General features: G+C 30.9%; 1 pseudogene; it reads left to right on the top strand.

Annotated features, from left to right (window-relative positions):
- The first annotated feature begins 600 nt into the window (after positions 1–600).
- On the top strand, positions 601–11,755 carry LOC114333825 (uncharacterized; annotated as a pseudogene).
- The last annotated feature ends 13,833 nt before the right edge of the window (positions 11,756–25,588 follow it).

Below are 25,588 nucleotides of genomic sequence, written 5' to 3'. Positions count from 1 at the left end.
TTGGGATTTATAACTGGAATCATGGAATAACTGGATTCCATGATAGATAAAATTACTAATAAAAAATTTTTTGAAATGTGATTTTATACAGGATAAAATGTATTGTTTATAAAGAAAAATTTATTTTGTGCCATAGCGACTAAAAAACAATTGAAATATGAACTTATATTCCTACTTATATTAATATAACCGTGGCGTATATTGTCCACCACCGGAAACAACAAATACTAAACTGTAAATTACGATCTTCCCAGAACGTCGATTATAACGAAACAAAAACCAAATTGTAAAGCACATTCCAGTGATAGGTTAGACAGATAAACAAGGTCAAAAATTAAATTTTTAAATATATTTGCAGTAGAATTCTTATATCTGGCGTACGAAATACGCCAGCGCGTGTAGTTAAAGGCTAAAGAGCGAGAAACAAATCTGAGCTTCGATCTCAATATAATAAATAGAATTTACTTGGCGTTTAAGGAAGATCATCCTGATTGAGCAGTGAGCTATTGTTTTTACTTTCAAATTTTCAAAAAGAATTTTCCCAATGTGAGCTTTCGTAAGCCTAGAACGGATACCTGTGCTACCTGTGATTTACTGCACATGCAAACAAAAGATCCCACATGGAAAGATTCTCAATTTAAGTTAGAACTTCACCACCGAAAAGCTGAAGCAGCTGTAGAAGCAATGAGAAAAGACCATCAGAATTGTCAGCAACCCACGAGTGAGACCATGACAGTTTCTATCGATCTACAGTAGGTCTTATCATTGCCAACTCTAACTCATAGTCAAATGTTTTATATGCGACAGCTTTTCAACTACAACCTTTGTGTTCACGTAGGAGACAATAATACTGGCTTCATGTTTTTGTGGCATGAGGGTATAACAGAACGTGAAGGGGATGAAATTTCGTCGTGTGTGTTGAAAGCATTCACTAATATACGGACACAGACGAAAAGAAACAATTTGGAGCGACAACTGTGCCGGACAAAATAAAAATAAAATGTTATTGTTTTTACGGATTTATTTAGTTTCCAAGGGGTATTTCGATGAGATAAATCACAAGTATCTAGTAGGGAAGGCGGTTTTTGACAAAACACCGGTTTTCGACAAAACACCGGTTTTCGGTTATACCGGTTCTTTTTGCTAACGGTTTAACCTGGCAGTTATAACCGGCCAAAAAACCGGTTTTTGGAAAAACCGGTTTTCGGTTTTTTAATCCAATGGGTTACAAAGTTACATTTACAATACACTTTAGTTTGCGATTCTCCATTCGACTCGATATCAATATGATCAAAATTAGTACTATCGAAAGAACATGTATTATTTTTAACACGTTTGTATATTTGTAGAATAGGTACAGTTTAACTTATTTAATAATTCCTGTATGAGTGTATCGTTTTGAAAACGTAGCGAAATTCTTGGAGATTCGTATTCGTAATCAGTAATTCGATATTCATAGTCAGAGCATTATTTTTGGTAATCAGAAAATGTCATTTACCCACTTTCAATGTCAAGAGTTAAGTGTGAAAAATAGATGATGTTTGCGTCTAATTCAACCAGATCACTTCTTATGTAAATATTATGATTAAAAATAACTTTTCAAAGAAATATTATAATAAAACTTAATAATTGTTTCTGGCTGATGTGAGATTGAGATTTAGAATAATTACTTGAGAATAATAATTATGATTGGGATCCAAAATAATACCGAACCTAATCCTAATCACCGTAAAAACCTAATAACCGGTTTTTACTTTAAAAAGAAAAAACCGGTTATCACCGGGAAAAAACAACCGGTAAAACCGGTTATTGCGAGGTAAAAAACCGGTTTTAGGTTTAAACCGGTAGGTTTTTTCCATCCCTAGTATCTAGTATCGAGTCATTCACTTATGAATTGCGACAGGGATTTTGCCCAAATTGAAAAGCGAAAAAAGCAAGAGAAGTGTGAGATACCTATGGATTTGTTAAGAATGATGATAACAGCTGTAAAGAAAACACCATTTCTAGTTACATTAATGAACCGTGAGGACTTCTTCGATTTTAAAGTTGCTTTTTAAAGTTCAATCAATACATCCAAGCTTCAAATTTCAAAAGCTCAATGGATTAACCGACAAAATCCGGGATTATATAAAATACGAGAAACTCTGAATGAATTGAAAACTTGGAAATCAACAAAGGTTTTAAAGAAAAATGTTACCATTAAAACTATTGCAGAAATGACTCTTCCTAACTTGACCTGCCAGAGTAGAATTTCTGAAGAAAAAAAACAAAACTTTTTGGCAATGGTTCCATATTTGAAGAAAGAAAATAAAAAATTTTATAAAGACCTATTTAATCCCAATAATAGAACCTATATGTTTTGTGTTTTTCATTATTGCTTACCAAAATGTTTTATATTTTTGTGATGGCACTTAGCACATTCTAAGATTTTATAGCTGTTTTATTTTTTTTGCAATTATTTTACAAAAGGTTCGCAAAATTATTTAATGTAAAAAAACATAATTCACTTCAATAAACCTATGTTTAATTTTGAGAAAGTTATTTCTAATACATTCATTGTGGAAGAAAAAGATCGATTATTTTGAAATAATGATTTTGGCACTTACCCCATTATTTATTTCAAGTCTTCATTTTATGTGTCCAACTTAAGTAGACACGCTGTATATAAAGATTGGTGAAATCTATATTATTTCTAATATTTTATTTGATAATAGTATGTTAAACTCCATCCAATACAACAATTATTACCGAATAATACTCGTATATATGTATCTAATAATATGTCCATATGTATAGATATATAGGTACTCCATAAAAGATAAGGACGGTAACCTAATTGAAATATCCTATTCTCAGTTGAAAGAGGTCATGGAACTGATAAAGAAAGGCGAGAAATCGATCAGGTTGGGCGATTTCAATGCCAAAATGAGAGCACGAACAGTATAAAATATCGTTGGCGATTTTTTTGAGCTACATTCTTGCCGCCTCTATACTACTAAAGGAGTTAGAGAAATATACTACATATTAATAATAGTCCAAGAGCTGGAGGCGGATTTTGCTAGTGATCGGTAATACGGACAAAATATACGGGGATATCGATGGGTTTTTGACAAAACATCGTAACGATAAAACGCACATTTTACAGGAGACGGCTTTTTCTTCTACCTCCTTTTTGGTCAATATAATTAAAATTTTGAGACGATGATAAATTAGTACATAAAAAATATTAATTTAATAAAAAAACTGTAATATAACATTATTTTATTAAATTATGTATGTAACATACGATACTTTGTTAGACCTTGTCTTTGTAAATTTTAGTTGAAGCTTGTCGCTTAAGTGACAACGACAGTCGCTTGACATACGATAGTTTCAATGTATCAATATATAAATGAATATTTATAAATAATGTAAGTATCTTAACAGAAAAAATATTTTTAATAATAAAAAACGACAAAGAAAATTAAAATTTAATACGTATATTAATCTGTGACACTCTGTGACACTGTACCAAATGATGTTCTCTTCAAAAAAATCTCAAAAATTTAATTCAAATGATATGACGTCCCAAAAAATGTAATTTTTGAAAACTTCGTAGTTTTACAGAATTACTACCACTTTAAGAGGGTATTACTCAAGTTTGAAGAGATATTAGAATTTTATAGGTGTTTTTTAAAGCTTAAGATGTAATCTTTAAAATGCACTAAACTATTTTGCTTTAGACATGAAATAAATAACTTCTGTTTGAGAAAATTAAGAAAGATTAAAAAAATGTAATAAAATAACCCAAAAATATCATTTAAAAAAAATGTTTGTCCAAAGTCACCAAAACCTTTTTCTGTACAACACCTAAAATACATTTAATAACAAGCTTAAAAAATTATAAATGTAATTTTTTGAGCTCTTATACAGTGTGTTTGCGTAACTTGGGACCTATTGATAACTTTTTATTATCAGTTTAAAAAAAACTGTCAGATATTAAATTTTATTAATTTCATACGAGGTATGTCAAAAAATATGAATCTTTTTCCCAAGTAAAGTAGCTTTATATTTCACAACATCGAAAATTGTTAATAAAAAAGTTGTTTGGAATTAAAAACTATGTTTCAATATTCGTTCTATATTGACTCTCCTACATTTGTTTCAGATTTCAGTAAACATACTACAAGTTGTTATGTTTTTTTGCAAATATAATATTTATGATATTTGCACAAGAACAACTAAAAAACATAGGTAATATCATTAGCAAATTAGACTTCTAATTCTATTAAAAAAAAATAAACCATAAAAACAATATTAAAAACTTACCGCATCTATTGAATAAGAGGTTTTATCAGAACTACCACTATTTTCGTGTTAAATTTTTCTAGCGAAATAAAATTTGCACTAAGTCCTTACACATTTAAGAAAACACTGAGTAATCCTAACGGTCATTTTGGTCATTTAGTCTTATCGTAAGCGGCAAAATATTCTAACGTAACCGACAAGATTTATGGCGTTTACTATCATCTGTCGGTACTACCTTGCCGTTTACGATACCAAAGGGACAAGTACCCCAGGCTGTGGGTGAAAAATAGGTCGATTAGAGGATATAATTCAGGAATTTTTGAAACCTATCAGGTGTTTTAAAGGACGATGCCAGAAATAACTTTTACTAAAATGTAACCAAAAATATTGTGCCCTTTTTTTATTGCGATTTTCATTTGTTAAATTTGCAATTTTTAATGATTTTTTATTTTGCAGCTTAGGATATTGATTTTAGAGAACAGTTTTTAATAGAAAGTTGTAGTAGATTAAAAAACCTACAATTTGAGGTATGGTAAGTTTAATTTCGTCAATTGGTTATTGCAAAACAGCCTGCGAAAAGTCCAAAATGGCCGTTTTTACAATTGCATTATGTATTGTACAAATAATTTTTTTTTATTTTTTGAAGCTGTAAAATGAAGATCTTTCAATTCCAAACATAATAAAAAATTGTAAAGCCAGGTTAACGAATTTGTTGCTTAGATATTATAAATTGTTTATCCCAAGAGGTCAAATGTCTAAGGCTATAACTTTTTGAAAAAAAAAATCGTAGAGAGTTGGTGAAACATCTAATCTCCTTCTAAAACTTATATTTTGATATTCTAATGTAAATAAGTGCGTAAAACATTCTTAAACCTCTAATTTTCGGGTTTGAATATAAGGGGGCAAATTTCGTTATAAACATTTAGAGCTGGAGTGGCCCTGTACATCCTATGAGTTTTCAACTTACAGATTTATTGCTGCTGAAGATGAAACGAAGATTTATAAAAAAATAAAAAATTTCTACGACCAACTGAAGCCGAGATAATTTTTGGGTTTTAAAATAAGGGGACAAATTTCGTTAAAATCATTTAGAGCTGAAGCGGCCCTGTACATCCTATGAGTTTCTAACTTACAGATTATTGTTGCTGAAGACAAAACAAAGATTTATAAGAAAATAAAAATTTTCTACAACGAACTGAAGCCGAGATAATTGTTTTTTTTTTCTTAAGTCGTAGTGCCTTTATTTATAACAATTAAGCAATTATTTTACAGTCATTGACTAAAGAAAGACTTATATTATCTTAAATGTGTGGATGTTTTAGAAAAGCGTTAAAGTAAGTTGGCACATATCCAAACAAATTATGAAAATATTGCTGAAATAATTACTAAATTAGAAAATCGAAACATTTCATTAGACCAAAGTATTGATATTATTAATTCATTAAAAGATGAAAAAATTAGACACCTTGGGGGAACCAATAAATTGTATCAAAAATTATGCATTGTGTTTAAGAAAAATGAGCGATATCATAAACTAATTCAAATAAATAATATTATTAGGATGAGTAACTTTGAAGATAATTTAATTTTACAGGTAGAACCCTCAATTATACAATATTTTAAGTGTTCTGTTTCAACTTCATGTGAAGTAGAAAGAATTTTTTCCGCGTATAAACAAAATTATAATCAGATAGACGTAGACAGATCGTTATTCTCTAGAAAATTTATCAAAAATGTATTAACATATAGTTTCAACTGTAATAATAATATAAAAAGGAATGATAATGATGATAAATATAAAGAATAAATAATATATTGGTGTAGGTAATAGAAATTTCAATAAATATTTTTGTGATTTTCATAAAATAAATGAAATACTTCAACACAAGGATTACTTCGTTCTTTATTTATATGCATTAAATGCATAAAAGCATATTTTAGTGCATAAATGTTGTTTTGTGCATATTTGCATGCATATTTTAGGGTTTTTTAAGTGCATATTCCCAGAGCTCTATTAATCACTTTCCTTCCTTTTTTTAATCCGCTTTAACTCGAATAGATGCAACGCTAAACTCGGCTTTTGAAAAGCAAGATAATCGAAACTAGCATGCAATTTGAAATATAGAAAATAAAGTATAGAATAGAGAAGAAGGAAGGAAGAAGAAATGGATAAAGCACCGGCTAAGTAGCTCGAGAAACAAGAGACTAAATAGAAGGTGGGATTCTAGAGACAGAAATAGGAATAAAATTAAAACAGATTTCTCTCTGACTTAATTTGGGCGTGAAAAAAGGAGAGCTGGAAGAATAAAACAGAAATTAGGTAAATAAAACCAGACTGAGATCCTAAACAAACCAGTCTTACTCTTCAGCAAATTAACAAATATAATACAGATTAACTAAGCTTTCCTAATATAAGATTTATGTTGTTTCATCCTAAACCAACTACCCTTTTGAAGTGAAACTGGAAGGTGATATGTAATAAGCAAAACGAATTCTACTAAAATATTTATTACAAATTTCACAAATATAGTACAATTTACAAAAGAAAATATACAACGTTACAATGTTATACATATATGTAGTTAGTAAATAATTGAAAATAAAAGGTCCTAATGAGATTTGATGGTTTAAAAATAGAATAACCTATCATTTTTTATGTTGTACTGTTCATTGAAATTTAAACAAACCCAAAAATGTAACATACCGGAATATTTGAGATATATATTTTACCGCTTTTTGACCAGTAGCGATAGAAACTCATGGATAAAGTCTCCCCGAAGACTTTAGTTGGCTGAAATTCACATCACCGATCACCACACCGTGGTAGAGAGAAGTTCAATGGAACGTGACCCATAAATTCACGTCCGTTAGAAGGAAACCATTCGATTTTCGGAAACGTCTAACCATAGACCATTCCAGACAGCCTCCAACCAGAAAGTAAACCTCTTTACTTTGACGAAACGGAAAGTTTCCAGGTACGGAAAATATGCAGAAAACCCAACACAAAACCAAAAACCATGAGACCTAATAGGTCTGGATCCCGTGTATGAAAAAAAAGTTGATTAATAGCAAGCTGAAAATTTGTTAATAGCTTAAGGGTGTCTAGTCAGATAAACTTTAATATATGGGAACACTGGAACAGGGGCAGTTTTAATTGTGGAACAGTTTAAGAATTTGGAACGGTCAGACCACGAAAACGGCACATTTATTTTGTCCGACAGAATAGATTTAAACTCTCCGAACAGAGATTAAACTCTCATGCAAAAATCAGACTGCTATTTATCACCTGTCATAATTCCTGTCATTTGACATATTCTACATGTTCCACTCATTAGAACGCTTATTTGGTGATAAATAGCAATCTGATTTTTGCATGAGAGTTTAGTCTCTGTTCGGAGAGTTTAAGTCTGATCTGTCGGACAAAATACATGTGCCGTTTCCGTGTTCTGACCGTTCCAAATTTTTAACCTGTTCCACAATTAAAACTTCCCCTGTTCCAGTGTTCCCATATATCAAAGTTTGTCCGACTAGACACCCTTAAGCTATTAACAAATTTTCAGCTTGCTATTAATCAACTTTTTTTTCATACGCGGGATCCAGACCTATAACTCCAAAATCCTAAACCAAAATCCAAACTGAAACCAAACCCTGAAACAACAGAATATTGTTTACGATTTAGAAAACTAAAGTGACTATTTTTTACCGGGATAGAAAAATAAATCAAAGAATTATTACATTGTACAATGGATCTTCTTAAAACCACTGCTTGTCACGACATCAAAATGAAGACAAATCAGCTATTAGTGGTCTTTCAAAAACGAACTTTACAGAAGCTAAACGACGTATAGAGGTGGGAATGGATATATTTTTGGTAGAGGCTTTATAACTGTAACATAGAAACAACTAAAAAGTAACGCATTAACCTCAAAGATGCTTTAATGTTGTTAAACATAACTTAACTAATTTATAAAAAAATAAAACTACAGATTCTTTCCTATGTTGTAGAGCTTTTAATGCTCTAAATGCTAGTCCTAATTGAAAGCTGTATAATTATTTAAATAACCTTTGTTTAATTAAATAGTCTTCATTTCATCAAAGAAATATATACACAGATGACATATTAATCTGGAGTAAAATCAGAACTGCTAAAAAAGTTCAGCCCGACATCCAGTAAAAAAAATTATTAACAAACATTTTAATTTGTTTAAATAAATATTGTTTAAATAATTATACAGCATGTAAATGAAAATATTTGTATTTAGAACGTTAAAACTTATATTATGTGTGGTAAGTTTTTCTAAAAGAAATTCTACAACGTAGGAAAATATATTTGGTTTTATATTGATATAAATAAATTAATTTATTATAATAAAACTAAAGCATATCTATTAAAGCGTTATTTAGGTGGCCCTGTTCGTGATACTTTGGATTAAAAAAAAATAAAGAAAATTGCTTGCTTGGGAGCCGAGAAAATGCATTTTTTACGTATACCAAATTTTTTGCAATTTTTTAGTATTTTTATAACAAATTGTCGCACAGTAGCGATAGTCTTTATTACTATAATATATGTATGTTATCAATGTCTTCAACATATGAAAATTTGTACGGAGAAAGAGGACCGAAAGAAAAAGGTAACCATTTAAAAATTACTATCCTATTGTTTCTAACTTCGTCGCAAATACCGGTCAACTTTGACCGTTTTATCTCAGGAACTACTCCTCGTAATTCAAATTTTTTATTTTCAAAGAAGTGTCTTGTCGACTGTTTTCCAGTGCTGTTTTCTGAATTTAATTTAGTATAATAGTTACCGAGATATTTTATTTGTTTATACTCAAGCCCAATTTTTTTTTATAATTTTAAAACATTGCTGAGATCGCCTAAATAATCCCATTTCAGTTCCTGCAAAGTGCATTAGTTAGGCAGAGTGCCTTTTCATATTTTAAAAAATTATCTTCTTCTTCTTCTTCTTCTTCTTCTTCTTCTTCTTCTTCGCGGGACAAGGATTACTCCTGTTTGTCTGCCTCTTATTCTGTTTCAGTTGTTGTTGACTGTAAATTGTCTTTCCACCTTTTCGGCGGCCTTCCAACGGGTCTTCTGCTATACGGCTTGTTGTTTTTACAGATGTTCGCTAACATATCTGGTTCCATTTGGTTTACATGTTCGTTCCAGTTTTTCTTTCTTGTTTTTATCCACCTGTTAATATTTTGAATTTTGCATCGTTCTCGTATACTTCTGTTGCTAAAAATTTTGTTGTATACTAAAAAATTATCAAATTTCTAAATTGTCTAGTTTTTTTTTTGAAAGTTTTTAAAAATTTTCAACTTTTCAACTATTAAGTCGATTTTAATGTAATTTAGTGGATGGTTTAAATGTAGTGTTGCCCAAAATCGGTCTTGGTCTTGCAATCTTGGTCTTGTTCTTGCGTTTTCGCAAGAACAAGACCAAGACAAAGACCGCTTAATTTTAGCAAGACCAAGACCAAGACTTAACGTGCAAAACTTGAGCAGGAACAAGACTAAGCCTGCGAGACTCTTGCGTCTTGCAGTTGGAACTGAGGGTCGTTTTAGGGAGTATATTAGTTCGACTATATTCTTAGATACTCTATGAGAAACAAAAAAAATTGTAACAAAAATTTTGAAAATTGGACTTATGCGCATTATGAACAATACCATAAGCATACATAGCTCATAGCGAATAAAAATATCCATTTAAAGAACACTTCACACATTTGGCATGTAATCAGAGGTCAATATTACAAAGTAAAAATAAAATATTTTGTACATTCCTTTTCAGCAGACGATTTCTCTGAAATTAATTGTCCGGGTTATGAGAATAGTCTCCTTCTAATCATAACATAACATTCTTGCTTTACGACGCCGATAGTAATATCGAATATCGTATCCAAACTTTTTAAAATTAGCTGATAAAAATATACCTAATAAGTAATTAATTTTTTTCGTTATCAGTTTTCCAGGAATTTAAACACACAAATCTTATCGGTATATAGAATAGTAAGACTATTATGTATTGTTTTTGCTGAATGTGCTGTAAGGTCACTCGGTTAAACAAAATTTGCCGAAACGGCGCGTATAATATTTAAAAGTATGATACTGAGACAAAAGAACAAGAACACATAATGCCAGATACCCTAACAAAATACCGAAATATTATTTAATAACGATACACACTTCTCCAAAAAATTTCCGCACCACCTTATAAACAGGTCATTCTTAATATTTCGAATTTCCTAAACCTGTTGTCCGATTTAAGTGATTTTTTTTTATATTATGTTGTCTGTATGTATTTTTATAATAAATATCGCTCGGCTGCCCCAATGAAAAACACAGTATCCAACAATTTCTTCATAATTGACTTTTTCACTTTTATGGGTATAACTTAATGTTGTTTATTATATTTTAGGTTTAAAATCCCTGTAAATCACTTGGTTTTGAAGATTTTTGAAAAGTAAAACACAGTATCTACCGTTAATTTTCTAATTTTAAAATGAAAAACACAGTATCTCTCATATAGAAGTGTAAAAGACAGTATATGCCAGATACAGTGTTTTTCATTTTATTTTTACAACATCTTCAATTAAAAATGTTTCTACAAACACAGTATATGGCAGATGCTGTGTTTTTCAGTTCAAGGAACCAACGCATAACATCAAAAAAAATTGTGTGAGTACATGTGTGTTGAGACAAAATCTTTCTTAAAAAGTGTTAAAAAGTACAAATTAAAAGTACAATTAAAAGTATTAAATATGTCGCGTAGTTATCTAAGCCTGGGTTTCCTCGAAAGCGGCGCCGACAAACTGCTACCGTAACACTGCGATGAATTACGTCAGATTACGGTGAAAAATTCAAGGTTCTTCACTGCGGCAATGGAATGTGCAAACTCAGCAAGCGGTGGCCTCCAACGCATCCTTGGAAACTACCGCTATTATTTTGCGTGGTACAGTTTTTTATGACGTCATCCATCGCAGTGTTACGCTTGCAGTTTGTCGGTGCCGCTTTCGAGGAAACCGAGGCTTAACCGTCTCATATGGTCTATGATAAACAGTAATACCGGTGTCAACGACGGTGAAAATGAGCCAAGCTGTTCACCGTAATTTTTTTGTGCATGATTAAGGTTGGGGCTGCTGAATAAACGATTGTTATTAAAGACTTTCAGGAACATGTAGTTTTTACTTCACATTATGTACTAAAACTCTTAGTTTTATTGTCGTATATTTTGCTGTTAATTACACCTATTAATAGTAACCTAACATAGAAGTTATAAATTTGAAAGCGATGAGGATGATAATGACAGTATTGCTGATCCAGATTTTCTTCCCGATGAAACTGAGCTTCGAAGGGAGAGTTTTACAGAACCTAACGTGACCAATAAAAATATTGAAACCAAAGAATCGGAAATTGATGATGGGACTAAGGCTGCAGAGAAGAGTTTTACTGTACCTGTTTTTTAAGAACTTGACGTGGCCAATAAAAATATTGATATTGACATCTTGGAAATGGAAACTCAAGAATCTCCCGTGACTAATGAAAATATTAACGAATCGGGGATGGAAACAGCTGAAGGAGACATACATCATGTAAACGCGGAAACTGAAATAGTTTTGGCAAATCCTGAAGAAGAGCATGAACCAGTAGTTAAAAGAAAAAAGAAAGAAAACCTTAAGAGACCTAGCTTAACAGACGAAAATAAATTTTTGCGGGATACAAAGAAACATCCAGTGTTATCTCCTTGTTTACATAAATGTAAAGATACTCAATGCAAAGATTTTTCTGATGAAGATCGAAAAAAATATGGAAAGATTATTGGCATACTAACTAATGGCCATTGACGAGTATGACTCTCGAAACATGTTTGTATCAAAACAGTTAATAGACGCACAGTCACTTCTACAGAAAATATATACAAGAAAAATAAAACGCGACAGTTTTATTTGCCCAAAGCCGATGGAAACAGTCTTAAAGCTTGTCGTAATTTTTTGTTAGGCACTTTGGGTTATACAAATGATTCAGTTATTAACGAATTGTGCAAAGCAATGGAACGTGCACCTTGGGTACAGCAGTGAAAGAAAATAGAGGCAAGTATCAAAATAAGATATTAGACCGAGATATAATTAATACACACATTGAAAGCTTTCATCCAATTGTAAGTCATTATAGACGACATAACGCACTGAACATAAGGTATTTACCCAGAGACTTATCAATTAATTTAATGTTTTCAAACTTTTTAGAAAAATATCCTGGCTATTTATTATTCGATAGAAATATATAGGTCTATCATTAAGGAAATGCACATTTCTTTAAAAATGCCAAAACCAGATAAATGTCTAGAGTGTGAAGTTTTCAAAAACTTAGAAAAGGAAGCAAAAGGAAGGAAAACTTGGAAAAGGAAAATAAAGAAATACCTGCGAAAAGTCTAGACCATCATAAAATTCACATTGATAAAGCAAAAAGGCTAACGAATTCTATAAATCTGATGTTGTTCTTGCAAAAGCCTCACCAGCACATGTGGAATTTGTCTCAATGGACTTACAAAAAGTTATTTTGCTTCCCATAATGCCAGGAATTAAAGATACTTTGTTTGCCAGAAGCTTAGTATGTTTTAACGAAACATTTGCTCCTATCTATATGGAATCTGGGTTAAATAGCTACTGCGTAGTTTGGTACGAGGGAATGGCTGGTCGAAAACACCCAACATCGTAGATTCCATTTTTACAGTTATAAATAGAGAACGTGATGTTACAAAATTTATTTTTTGGGCAGACAATTGTACTGCCCAAAACAAAAATTGGACAATTTTTTCGGCATTGACTGTGATTTCGACATTGAATGGGAGAAAAAAGAATAGCCACTAGAAAAAACGACGATGTCTTAAAAAATTTTCAGATAAATTCGGTTGTAGAAGTGAATTTTAAAAGAGGATCAAAAACACTATTTTTTCAAAACAAACTTTACCGAAGACTACACCAAACTTGACCTTTTGCAAAAAAATATGCGGCTAAGCACTAATTACCCGAACTACTAACACTTACTAGGGGAATTCCAGAAGAAAAGAAAAAAGCTATCCTTAAGGTTTTAGTTCCTATAATGCCGATAAACCGAAGATATTTTTGGGAAAATATTTCTGTAAATAATGATTCATCATATTTAATAACGTCTTTTGAAGAAGAATAACTACTAAGAACGATAATATGTTTTTTTTGAAAATAAAAGTTATTCTAAATGTATTCTGTGGTTTTGTACTATTTTCTTTAAATATGAATTTAACCTCCGGTAAAATGTAAAACACAGTATCTGCTTTAAATTTGTTTAAACTACAAATTTTGTAAAAACGGCAACCTCACAAAATATTTTGAACTTATTTACAGTTAAATAAAAAATATTTCACTTAAATAGTGTTTTTAGATAAGTACGGCGAAACTTTTAAAGTCAATTGCGTTTTTCTCGAAAAGTATATGTCTGCAGATACTGTGTTTTTCATTGGGGCAGCCGCGCTGTGATAACGTTTTGCTAGATAAATCAATTATTGTCATTGTACACCGGGTGTAGGTACCAATTAAACTTGTTTTTTCTCAGAGCTAGCATCACTCTGTGGAATATTCTAGCATTTATAAAATACTGAAATTTAAAGGAGAGCCTCATATTTTCTTAACATTATGTTTCTTTATTCATTCGTTATATTGTAACTTATAACGAATCACTTAGATCGTGGGTTCAAACCCCACCCAGTGCCAATTGTCTAGATCAGTAATTCTCAATATTTTGATTCATGTACCATAATTTTTTTTTTATTTTTGTTACCACCTAACTGAAATAGTTAGGTAATCTAATTAACTATAATAATTTTGGCTGCTTTTGGCTGTTTTTGCGTTATTTTGTGTACCACCGCAAATAATGGTATGTACCACCGGTGGTACATGCACCACAGATTGAGAACCGCTGATCTAGGTATTTATTAATATGACTGGTCTTTACTATGGTTATGATATTTCAGCTTAAAATGTACCTCTCTGTTACGTTGTTCCAAGATATGCAATAGGCTAATAGGCACCTGCGAGACTTGCAAGAGTCTTGCGGCAAGACCAAGACCGAGAGCGCAATGCCAAGACCAAGACCAAGACTAGGTGTACTGGCGCAAGACCAAGACCAAGACTGTCTAAGTCTCGTCTTGGTCTTGCATTTGGGCAACACCATTTAAGTGTATTATAGAAATTTTCACAGTAAATTTCGAAGGTCATAAGTGCAACTTTAGTGGTTGAAAAACATAGAATAACAACGGATTTGTTTTACCCCCTTATTTTGTATTAATTTCTATTTTACAGCAAGGGTAATAAATTAATACATTTTTAGTCAGCCCCATCTCATAGGAAATTTAAATATTTTTGTTTTTTTTTTCTACGACTTTGCTCCAAAATTAATTGTTTCAAAGTTATAAGCAATGAAATGCCGCACAGCCGCTAGTAAGAAAAACACAAGACCAGTGTGGTGGGATAGAGATTGCGACGAGAAAGTGAGAGATAGAAAAGACGCTTTAAAGAAGTATAATAGAGCATCAAATTTTCAAAATTGTATAGATCTACGCAAAATACAAGCACAGTGTAAACTACTATTCAAACAAAAACAAAAAAAATGTTGGGTAGAATTTATCAATCAACTAAATAAAAACACACCAATATCAAAAATTTGGAATTTTATTAAAAAAATATCAAATAAGAATAACACTCACAAAAAACCTCCACTAACGCAATCAATTATTGAGGAATTATTAGATACATATGCACCAACTTATGTACCAAATATATTAAAGACTATTGATAATAATATGCATGTAATAGATTGCAATGAGCTTCAAATTCCGTTTGACCTTGAAGATTTGGAGGTTGCAATGAAAACAGCGAAGAATACTACTCCTGGATATGATTTTATTACCTATGAATTAATTTATAATTTACCCATAATAGCTAAGGAGCAATTAATTAAAGTTTTCAATAGTTGGTGGGTAGGAGAGCAATACATAGATCATTTTAAAAAATATATCATACAACCATTATTAAAAGTTAATAAAGACAAAAATTTATCCAAGTCATATCGACCAATTTCTTTAATGTCATGTATAAGTAAAACCTTTGAAAGATTATTCAAAGCTCGATTAGAATGGTTTTTAGAATCAAATTGTATTTTACCTACTACACAGTATGGATTTCGCCGAGGTCTTGGATCATTGGATGTAGTAACAAAGCTAGTTACAGATATACAAATTGCGCTGTCTAAAAATGAGTACCTAGTTTGTTTGTTTCTGGATATAAAAGGAGCTTGTGATTCAGTAGATCTTAACATACTAAAATATAAATTGTGTTCACTTGGTTTCAATAATGAAATCTGTAATAATATATTAAATCTATATACTAATAGAACAGTATGGTTAAAAGATCATAGAAATATACTACACGGACCAAGAGTTGTAAATCAAGGTCTGCCACAGGGTTCAGTATTAAGTCCAACATTATTCAACTTATATTCTGCTAGTATTCATAGTTTGTTTGACGAAAATATTAAATGTTTACAATATGCAGATGATATCTGTATATACTCCACCCAAAAAACCTACAACGACTGTCTAGGATCATTGAGGCATATAGTTGAAATTATTATACAATGGACAAATGAAAATAATATGACAATGTCCACAGAAAAATCCAATATTATGTTTTTCACCAGGCATAGGTTGCGCGCACCGGGAAACGTAACCTCGAGTGGGCGTACTATACCAGTGATGAATCAGTATAAGTATCTAGGGATAGTACTAGATAATAAACTTCTGTGGACTAAACATATTCAATACATCAAAGGTAAGTGTGAAAAAAAAATATACTAAGGTGTATTACCAACAAAAAATGGGGTGTAGATCCCAAAACAGCTTTATTGTTCTACAATGCTTGTATTCGGTCAGTCGTGGACTATGGGTGTTGGATATATGGATCAGCAAGCAATACGAACTTAAAAATTTTCGATCGGATACAATACAGATGCTTGAGAATATGTTTAAATGCAATGGTATCCACTCCAATAAACGTTATGCTAGCAGAGTGTAATGAAATCCCATTAAATTTACGTAGACAATTTTTAGCTCAAAAATACTGCATAAAGCTAAGAAACACTGAGTCAGACCTATTAACAAATCTGGCTCTATTAAACATGGAAAACTTAACTAGTAAATATTGGAGAATAAAAAATTCACCACCACTAACAGATGCATTCATTGAAACCAGGAATTATACAGATTGACACAAGAGTAAATTATTACCAATTTATAAATTTCCGTATAAAACTTTGATAAAAAAACCCAGAATTGTCCTTCACATTACATTTCGAACATTTGTACTAATGGTAGTGGCATTTTCTGGCCGCTGATCACAGTTTAAAGAAGAAGAATAAGAAAAAAGAAGATATTAGGCTTCTTGACACGTGACGTGAGCACATCACTGTTTTTTTTTCTGTGCGCGGCTGATCACACGCGTGTTCGAAATAATTTTATAAAAATTGTTAAAAAACGTTTAAAATGCCAAAAAGGTCATCAAAGAGTGATTGTTTATTCCGAAAGCGGCGGAAATATGAAGAGTTGCAACAGAAATTGGTAAAGTTTAGAGAGGAAATGGATGAAAAGGACTCAGGTATTTATATGATATTTTTTGATTTTCTTATGGTAGTTAAATTAAATTTAGCGTGAATAAATAGAGCTATATTTATTAATTGTTTACAAAGTGACAATTTTAATCAAATTTAAACATGGAGTCTTTTATTTTGTTGTTATCAATATATTTTTCTGTTGCCATAGTACATGTTTTTTCGCCATCTTCCTGTTCGAATATAGAACAGGCACTATGTTGCCAGACTGCACTGGTTTTCCTATTAATGTTTATTTCGTAGAAAATATGGGTTAACATAAATGACATGCAAAAACGTCACATTTTGCAAAGAAAAGTTATATTGTTTTGTCTCAATAAGGTGCCTTAAGGTAGCCCAAAGTAATACAGACTAAATAATTAAGGATATAACAATAAATCAGAGGGCACTTTTAAGTTGCCCAGAAAATCTTTATGATTATTTGATGACCTGCTTGTATTTCTCAGAGGCAGTTTATAGTAGCCCAGAAGTATAGAATGGAATATATTTTTATTTATCTAATTTTACAAATTTTACTTTGAATTTACATCACAAGAATAGCAAGTTACTTACACAAAATTTGTGTTTGGCTTGTCTTCAAACAATAATAATAATAGGGGAGCGGGTATTTTTTAATAGCCCAGAAAATCTTTATGAATTGAGATGCTCCTATTTCTCAGAGGTATATTTTAATAGCCCAGAAAATCTTTATGATTTATTTGAGATGCTCCTATTTCTCAGAGGTATTTTGTAGCAGCCCAGAAATTTAAAATAGAATACATAATATTTATTTAAATATTTTTTTGTACATTTTACCTTGATTTCACTTTTTAAGCGTAGCAAGTTTACTTACACTAAATGTTTGTTTGGTTTTGTCAAAATATTAAAAATAATACAGAAAATGAGATCCAATGCAATTTGAGCATAATTGAAGATTTTGAGTGAAGATCTACAACCAGCAGTACTTATTGAGGAGTCGCAACAACATACAGAAGATTTTTTCATTGGAGAGGTACCTACACAAAAAGAATCTATTTCTCTAAATATGATTAACTTAATTGGGGAAGACCCATTAAAAACTAACCTTAATTCTTCTGAAATGTTGCCAGATGTAGCAAAAAGGCTAAACTATTCTTTTTCCAAAGGCTTAGACAAAAGTATTGTGGGTAAACTTACAGAAAAATTCTTACCTGCTAAAAACTGCGAAATACTTTGACCACCTCAGTTGAATTCTGAGATTTTATCTGCCATAAAAGATAAAATAAAATTAGGGAACATAAATACTTGCATTCTATGCAAACAATTTTAGCTGCAAGTATTATGTCCCTTTATAAAGAGGTCGAATTAGGATTAAACGAAAAAAGGAATATCGAAACAATTGCCAATTCCATAAACTTCAATATAGAAGTGTTTTATTTTATTTCAATATAGAAGATGCCCTTGCACAAAAGATTTTTGCTCAGTTCTTCATTAAATTTAAAATTTAAAAAATTATTAGACGAGCAACCTATAGATAAATATTTATTTGGGGAGAATTTTATTGAAATGTTGAAATAAACCAAAGATACAAGATCAGCAGCTTTTCAAGTCAGCTCTATAATGAAGCCACTAAAGACACTTTTTATCCGAAGACCACGCCACAAGGCCAAGCTGTTTTTTTCCACTCAGCATCCAACAAGAGTTCTTCCAGAATCTAACAACTTCAATCAGCAGAGTTTAAACTTCAATCCAGCCTCGAACAGACCAAGATTTCGACAAAGGCAGTACCCAAATCATCCTCAACCAACATGGAGATACAAACAGTCGAGCAGACAACAGCACCAAAACCCAACCAGAACAACCAGGAGGTCATATTAAAGGTAAATAAAAAATCAGCAGGAAATGTGGCTAATTATTTTAAAAACCGGAAACAGATTACTTCAGACAACAAAGTTTTAAGTTGGGTCCAAGGTTTTAATATTTTATTTAAAACAACACCGTCTCAAGAGAGAGCACCAAAAGTTTTTCATAGACCCAAATGAGTCGTATGATTTAGCTATACAGCAATTACTTGATAAGGGAGCTATTTCTCCTTCTTCACATACAAGAGAGCAAATGCCTTTCTTCATATTTTCTAGTGCCCATTAAAAGTACGGAAGTCATAGATTTGTTTTAAATTTAAAACAGTTAAATTGCTTTATAGAAGCCCCACATTTTAAGTTGGAAGACTATAGGTCAGTTCTCAAGCTCATTTTCAAGAGTTGTTTTATGGCAAAAGTCGATTTACAAGATGCCTATTTTGCTATTTTTCTTCATGAAAATAAAAAAAAAAATAAAAAATATTTAAAATTTGAATACAAAAAATATTGTGTATCATTTAAACTTCTTACCATTTGGTTTGAATATCTCGCCTTTTATATTTACGAAAACCTTAAAACCAGCCTTAAGCAATCTAAGAACAAGAGGCTTTACTTCTGTAATTTTTTTAGATGACACTTTACTGATTTTAAAATCATATTTAGAATTTAAAGAAAATATTGTTGAAACTTGTTCTATGTTTTCCCGCCTGGGATTTACTATAAATAAAGGAAAAAGTATACTTTCACCCACACAAATTATAACTTTTCTTGGTTTTACGTTTGATTCTAATGAAATGATATATTTTGCACCCGCTGACAAGAAAGAAAAAATAATTAATAGTATTCAGACCATCAAAAATAAAAGTACATGTATGATAAGACCATTTGCAGCTTTAATCGGTCAGTTGGTAGCAGTTTGTCCTTCAGTTAAATATGGAAAATTATACTTAAAAAATTTAGAAAAAGAAAAGTGGCTTGCTCTTTCTAAAACTAATAGTTTTAACACAAAAATGACCACACCTAAATACTTGTAAAACGATTTCAATTGGTGGTTACATAACATACCAATTAGTGAACAAAATATAAAAGAATCTAATTATGCACTTGAAATATTTTGTGATGCATCTCTTTTAGCATGGGGAGCATGCTGTAATGATAATTAAACTCATGGTTTTTGGAGTTATTAACAGCGTGAACTACATATAAATGTACTTGAGTTATTGGCAGCATACAATGACTTGAAATCCTTTTCCAAGGAATATAGGAATTGTACTATTTTGCTAAGAATAGATAACACAACAGCTGTATCTTGTATTAACAAGATGGGGAGTGTGCAATACTCTAATCTTAACAACATTTGCTAAGAAATTTGGCAATACTGTGAAAATAGAAATTTAAAAATATTTGCATCTTATACCAGTACAAAAGAAAATATTATTGCTGATTCAGAGTCAAGATCTTTAAAAATAGGGACAGAGTATATATACCAGAGGAAGTATACAAATAGAACAGAGTATATAAATAGAACAGAGGAAGTGATAATTGTGTTAATATAATTTTTAAGCAGCTTCATATTCCAGAAATCGATTTGTTTGCCACATATCTTAACAAAAAATGTGCAAGGTATGTATCTTGGAAACCTGACCCCGAATCAGAGAAAGTTGATGCCTTCACTCTAAATTGGCATGGATTAAAATTGTATGCTTTTCCACTCCACCTTTTGCTATTATTCCAAGAGTTTTAGAAAAAATCATATGCGACAAAGCAGTAGGAATTGTGGTTGTAGCAGAATGGCCAAATCAGCCTTGGTACCCAACCTTTAATAAACTGATATCAGGCAAAGAGATAATTTTAGGACCTGATAAAAATTTAATTTTGAACCCTTTTAGGCTTCCATATCCGGGACACCAACATCTTACCCTGACTATCGCATGTTTGTCAGGCAAGCTTTTTTTAAGAAAAGGTATTCCTGAGCATTCCATCGCAATTATGATTGCATCTATTACAACAAAAACACTAAATTTATATGATACAGTTTTCAAGAGATGGTGGAGGTATAGTATAGAAAAAATATGGACCCATTTGCTTATGAATTATCAAATATTATTAATTTTATTAAATATATCGTAGATCAGGATTATACATATAGCTCTATAAACATTCAATAGATATACCAGAAAATCATAAAAACAAGTTTAAAATTTTTTACAAAGGTATATATTAATCTCAAACCTTCATTGCCCAAATATCAATTTACTCGGGACCCTCAACCAGTATTATTTTATTTAGAAACATTATTTCCTCTCACAGGTCTTTCCTTGAAAGAACTTACTTACAAACTTGTAATGTTGATTGCTCTGACTACAGCTTACAGCTTGCAAACCCTATCCCTAATAAAAATTCAAAATATTTTCATGGATCAAGATAAAATTGCGATTTTGATACCAGATAGGAAAAAGACTTCTTCAAAAAATAAAAATCAACTTATTTTAAGATTTCTCTATTTAAAAAAAAAGCCACAGTTGTGTGTAGCATCGACTTTATGTCACTATTTAGAGATTTCTAAAAACATTCGTCCCCAATCAGAGGACAAGTTGTTTATAACAAAAAAAAACCTATATAAAGCAGCATCTACGCAGACTTTGAGTAGATGGCTAAAAGATGTTTTAAAATTATGTAACATAGACACCAATATTTTTAAAGGGTATAGTGTTAGACAAGCATCTACGTCAGCAGGATCTAGGACTGGATTAAATATAGAAACTATTAGAGAGACGGCGAGATGGACAGAAAATTCTCAAGTATTTAATATTTTTTATAATAAACCTCTAGCAAAAGATTACGGACTATTTGCAAAAACTATATTGTCTGTTTAGTCCATGTATGCTTTTGCGTATGCTTATTGTTTGTTATACGTTTGTAATTATATGTTTATGTTATTATTATTACATAAGAACAATAATTTTCTTATTATTTACAAACATTACTCTTAGTTGTTCTCATATATTCTCTCTTTTTTGTAAAGTTCCTAATAAAAAAAAATGTATCGATTTTTGGATTGCAATGTAGTTTTGTTTAATTATCGCACAATATTGCTTAATCTTTCAACAGCCTACCATTAGTACAAATGTTCGAAATGTAATGTGAAGGACAATTAATTGATTGGTTGACTTACCTGTTAAGGAAGGACAATCATAATTGTCCTATCTTACATTTCGAACATTTGTACGCTCCCTCCCTTTGATTCTTTCGAACCCACCCGTTTTTGTGCGATCAAAATAAAAAAAAACAGTGATGTGCGCACGTCACGTGTCAAGAAGCCTAATATCTTCTTTTTTCTTATTTTTCTTCTTTAAACTGTGATCAGCGGCCAGAAAATGCCACTACCATTAGTACAAATGTTCGAAATGTAAGATAGGACAATTATGATTGTCCTTCCTTAACAGGTAAGCCAACCAATCAATTAATCATAATTCCTAAATATACAGAATCAAATCATTTAAATAATATTTTAGTAAAATCTATACTGAGCGACTTTGTGGATTACAAAGTAATTTATACGGACGGTTCTAAAAATCAAACAGGAGTAGGATGTGCTATGTATGTGCAAAATACCCATCAACATAATAATTACAAATTATCTAGTATTAGTAGTATTTTTACAGCTGAGATTATAGCCATCGAAAAAGCTCTAGAATGGATCAAAGAGAATAATATTGAAAAAGCTGTGATAATAACAGACTCCAAATCTGCAATATATGCAATTGAAAATACTGATTTTAGTTCATACAAATAAAAAATTTTATGTAATATAAAAAATAATTTGTCTAAAGTGGAAGTAGTATTTATATGGGCAAAAGGGCATGCCGGTATACTGGGTAATGAGAAAGTGGATGAGTTGGCCAAAGATGCAATAAAAAAGGTGAGATACTAACTCACATTTTATCGACAGATGCAATAAATGACGTCAAAGTTAGAATAAATAAAATATGGAAAAAAGAATGGAAAAATACTACAAGCATGTCAAAAAATTTATATTTTTCTTTACATCAAGAACTTCCTCCGCCACCTGAATACATATTTAAATATAACCTGCCAAAGCAAGATATTTCTACTATCGTCAGATTAAAAACTCGACACGGGAAATATGAGGCACATCTGCACAAATTAGCAATAATTAATTCATCAGTATGTTTTTGTGATAATGTTTCGATTAGAGATTTAAACCATATTTTCTTGGAATGCAAAATTAACGAGAGATATATAAATCAATTATATTACAATTTACGACAAACACAAGTTCATTTTCCAATTAGTATAGAATATCTACTAAGTTGTCATAAAATGGAAATATTTAAATTACTCATAAACTACTTGAAAGAAACAAATATAATAATTTAAGTGAAATACGTATAAATATAACAAAACTAATAAATTGAGGTAAAAATAAAATAAAAATCTGTAGCTAACGGACTCGCATCCAAGCCATTTTTTCACACACACACACACACACACACACAAAGTTATAAGCAAAGAAATTAGAAAAAAAATCGAAGTTTTTCGAAATTTTTAAGTTTTCTACGAAAGTTCCGGGTATATTTGAGAAGTAGCATAAGCCAATTATTATTATTAAAGTTATCACCTAACTTTATCTGCAAAAATACGAATGCCACCTCTTATACCGCGTCCTCAGTATTAAAAATTTGCGCCGAACCAACTATTCTTCGCAAATATTTGCGTGCTTGAGGTAAATTGTGCTAATGTGGACGTGTTCGTCGCATAAATCGGAAGGAAGAAGAATTTTCGACGCACACAACGCACACACTCCATCGGTTGTCGAACGATAATTAAATTTTCGCTGGTCGAGCACCGCGTCCTCACTGGTAAAATTTTGCGACGCAAATTCTTGCGATGCAAATTCTTGCGACGAATCATTAGTTCAAAACGCACGAAAAATTTACCAGTGAGGACGCGGCATGACATCCTCCTCAAAAACAGATCCATCCTTTGTAGACCAGGGCGCATCTGTAAAAATATTAGTACATTTGGATGTTGAGAGGTGACTCATATTTTTTTTGCAGAAATTTCTTGAAAATAACGCACATAATAATATTTGAGTTATCCTCCCACTCAAATATGTCCGGAACATGGTTTAAATAATCAAAATGTCAAAGAATGAAGGAAAAATTCGATTTTTTTCTTCGTTTTTTGATTATATCTTTAAAAGTATTCATTTTCTAGAAAAAATGCACTAACTTAGAAGTTACGTAATAAAATTTCCTATATTATAGGATTAGCTAAAAATTTTAAAAATCGTCACTCTTGTTGCAAAATAGAAATAATTGCGAAAAACCATAAAAAAAAGAAGTATTTGTATTTTACGTTTTTCTATAATTAATGCTACACTTGGGACTTTAATATTTTACCCAAAAAAACTATATGATATAATAAAACAATATTGTAAATTTCATTAACACCGGTTTAATATATTTTGCAAAATAAATTTTGCAATCCAGCTTTCTCAAAAATAATTCATTTTTTCAAAAGGTTGCAGGACTGAAAATAAATCAGAGAGCAGTTTGATAATTTTTTGCAACTAGAAGAACACTGCACCTTTAATATGAAATTTGCAAAATAAAAATCTGTTAACCACCCCGACGTCAAGAATTTTTTTAAATAAACATTAATTTTTGTGCTACGCGCAGGACAGCGGATAGGTTTGCTCTGAATTGCCATTCCAATGACCTTTGATAATGACTGATAAATTTTAATTTTTATTACATTTCGATATAAATGAATAAAATTGTTTATTGCAAAATAAAAACACATACTCTGTCCTTTGAAATAACACTTTTTTAGTAAAAATTTTCTTTGTTCGTATATTTTAACTTAGAGAATAAAGAATATTATTTTTAAACACATGCAATTGTTTAAACAATATTTTTTCACAAACAATAATCAAATTAGTTTGATTTTTGTAGAATTAAAATATTAAAATAAAACAAAATATAAAGCAAGAAAATAATATATTAGATAAATATTGGCAGATACTTTGGTGGAAATCAACTTGTGTTAATTGAACACCGCTGTCCAGCGCGTAGCACCAAAAATTAATGTTTATTTAAAAAAAAATACTGACGCCGTGGTAGTTAACCGATTTTAGTGTTGCAAATTGAAAATGAAAGATGCAGTATTCTTATATATGTAAAAAAATTCAACATGCTATCTGCTTCATTTTCAGTCCTGCAACATTTTGAAAAAATGAATTTTTTTGGGAAAGCTGGATTGCAAAATTTATTTTGCAAAATCTGTGACACCGATCTTGATGAAATTTACAGTATTGTTTTATTGTATTATAAAGTGTTTTTGAGTAAAACATGAAGGTCCTAAGTGTAGCACAAATAGTTGAAAAACGAAATTATTGCTATTTTGCAACAACGGCGACCATTTTTAAAATTTTTAACTCGGAAGTGAGTACTTTTAATATTATAATAAAAAAAACGAAGAAAAAACTCGAATTTTTTCTTCATTTTTTAACATTTTGATTATTTAAACAATGTTCCGGACCTTTTTGAGTGGGAGGATAACTCAATTATTATTATATGAGTTAACTCCAAGCAATCTTTGCAAAAAAGTATGAGTCACCTCTCAACGTCCATCTCAAAAGAGATGCGCCCTGGACTACTGAAATAAAAAATCGCTATTCGATAACATTTTACATCGTAATTAAATCCAAATATAATTAAAACGGTCACTGTCGGTTTTCATAAAAGGGTTCATTTA

Source organism: Diabrotica virgifera, chromosome 4, assembly GCF_917563875.1.
Source record: "Diabrotica virgifera virgifera chromosome 4, PGI_DIABVI_V3a".
In the NCBI taxonomy this organism is placed as follows: Eukaryota; Metazoa; Arthropoda; class Insecta; order Coleoptera; family Chrysomelidae; genus Diabrotica; species Diabrotica virgifera.
This window is presented reverse-complemented; position numbering and strand designations above follow the sequence as displayed.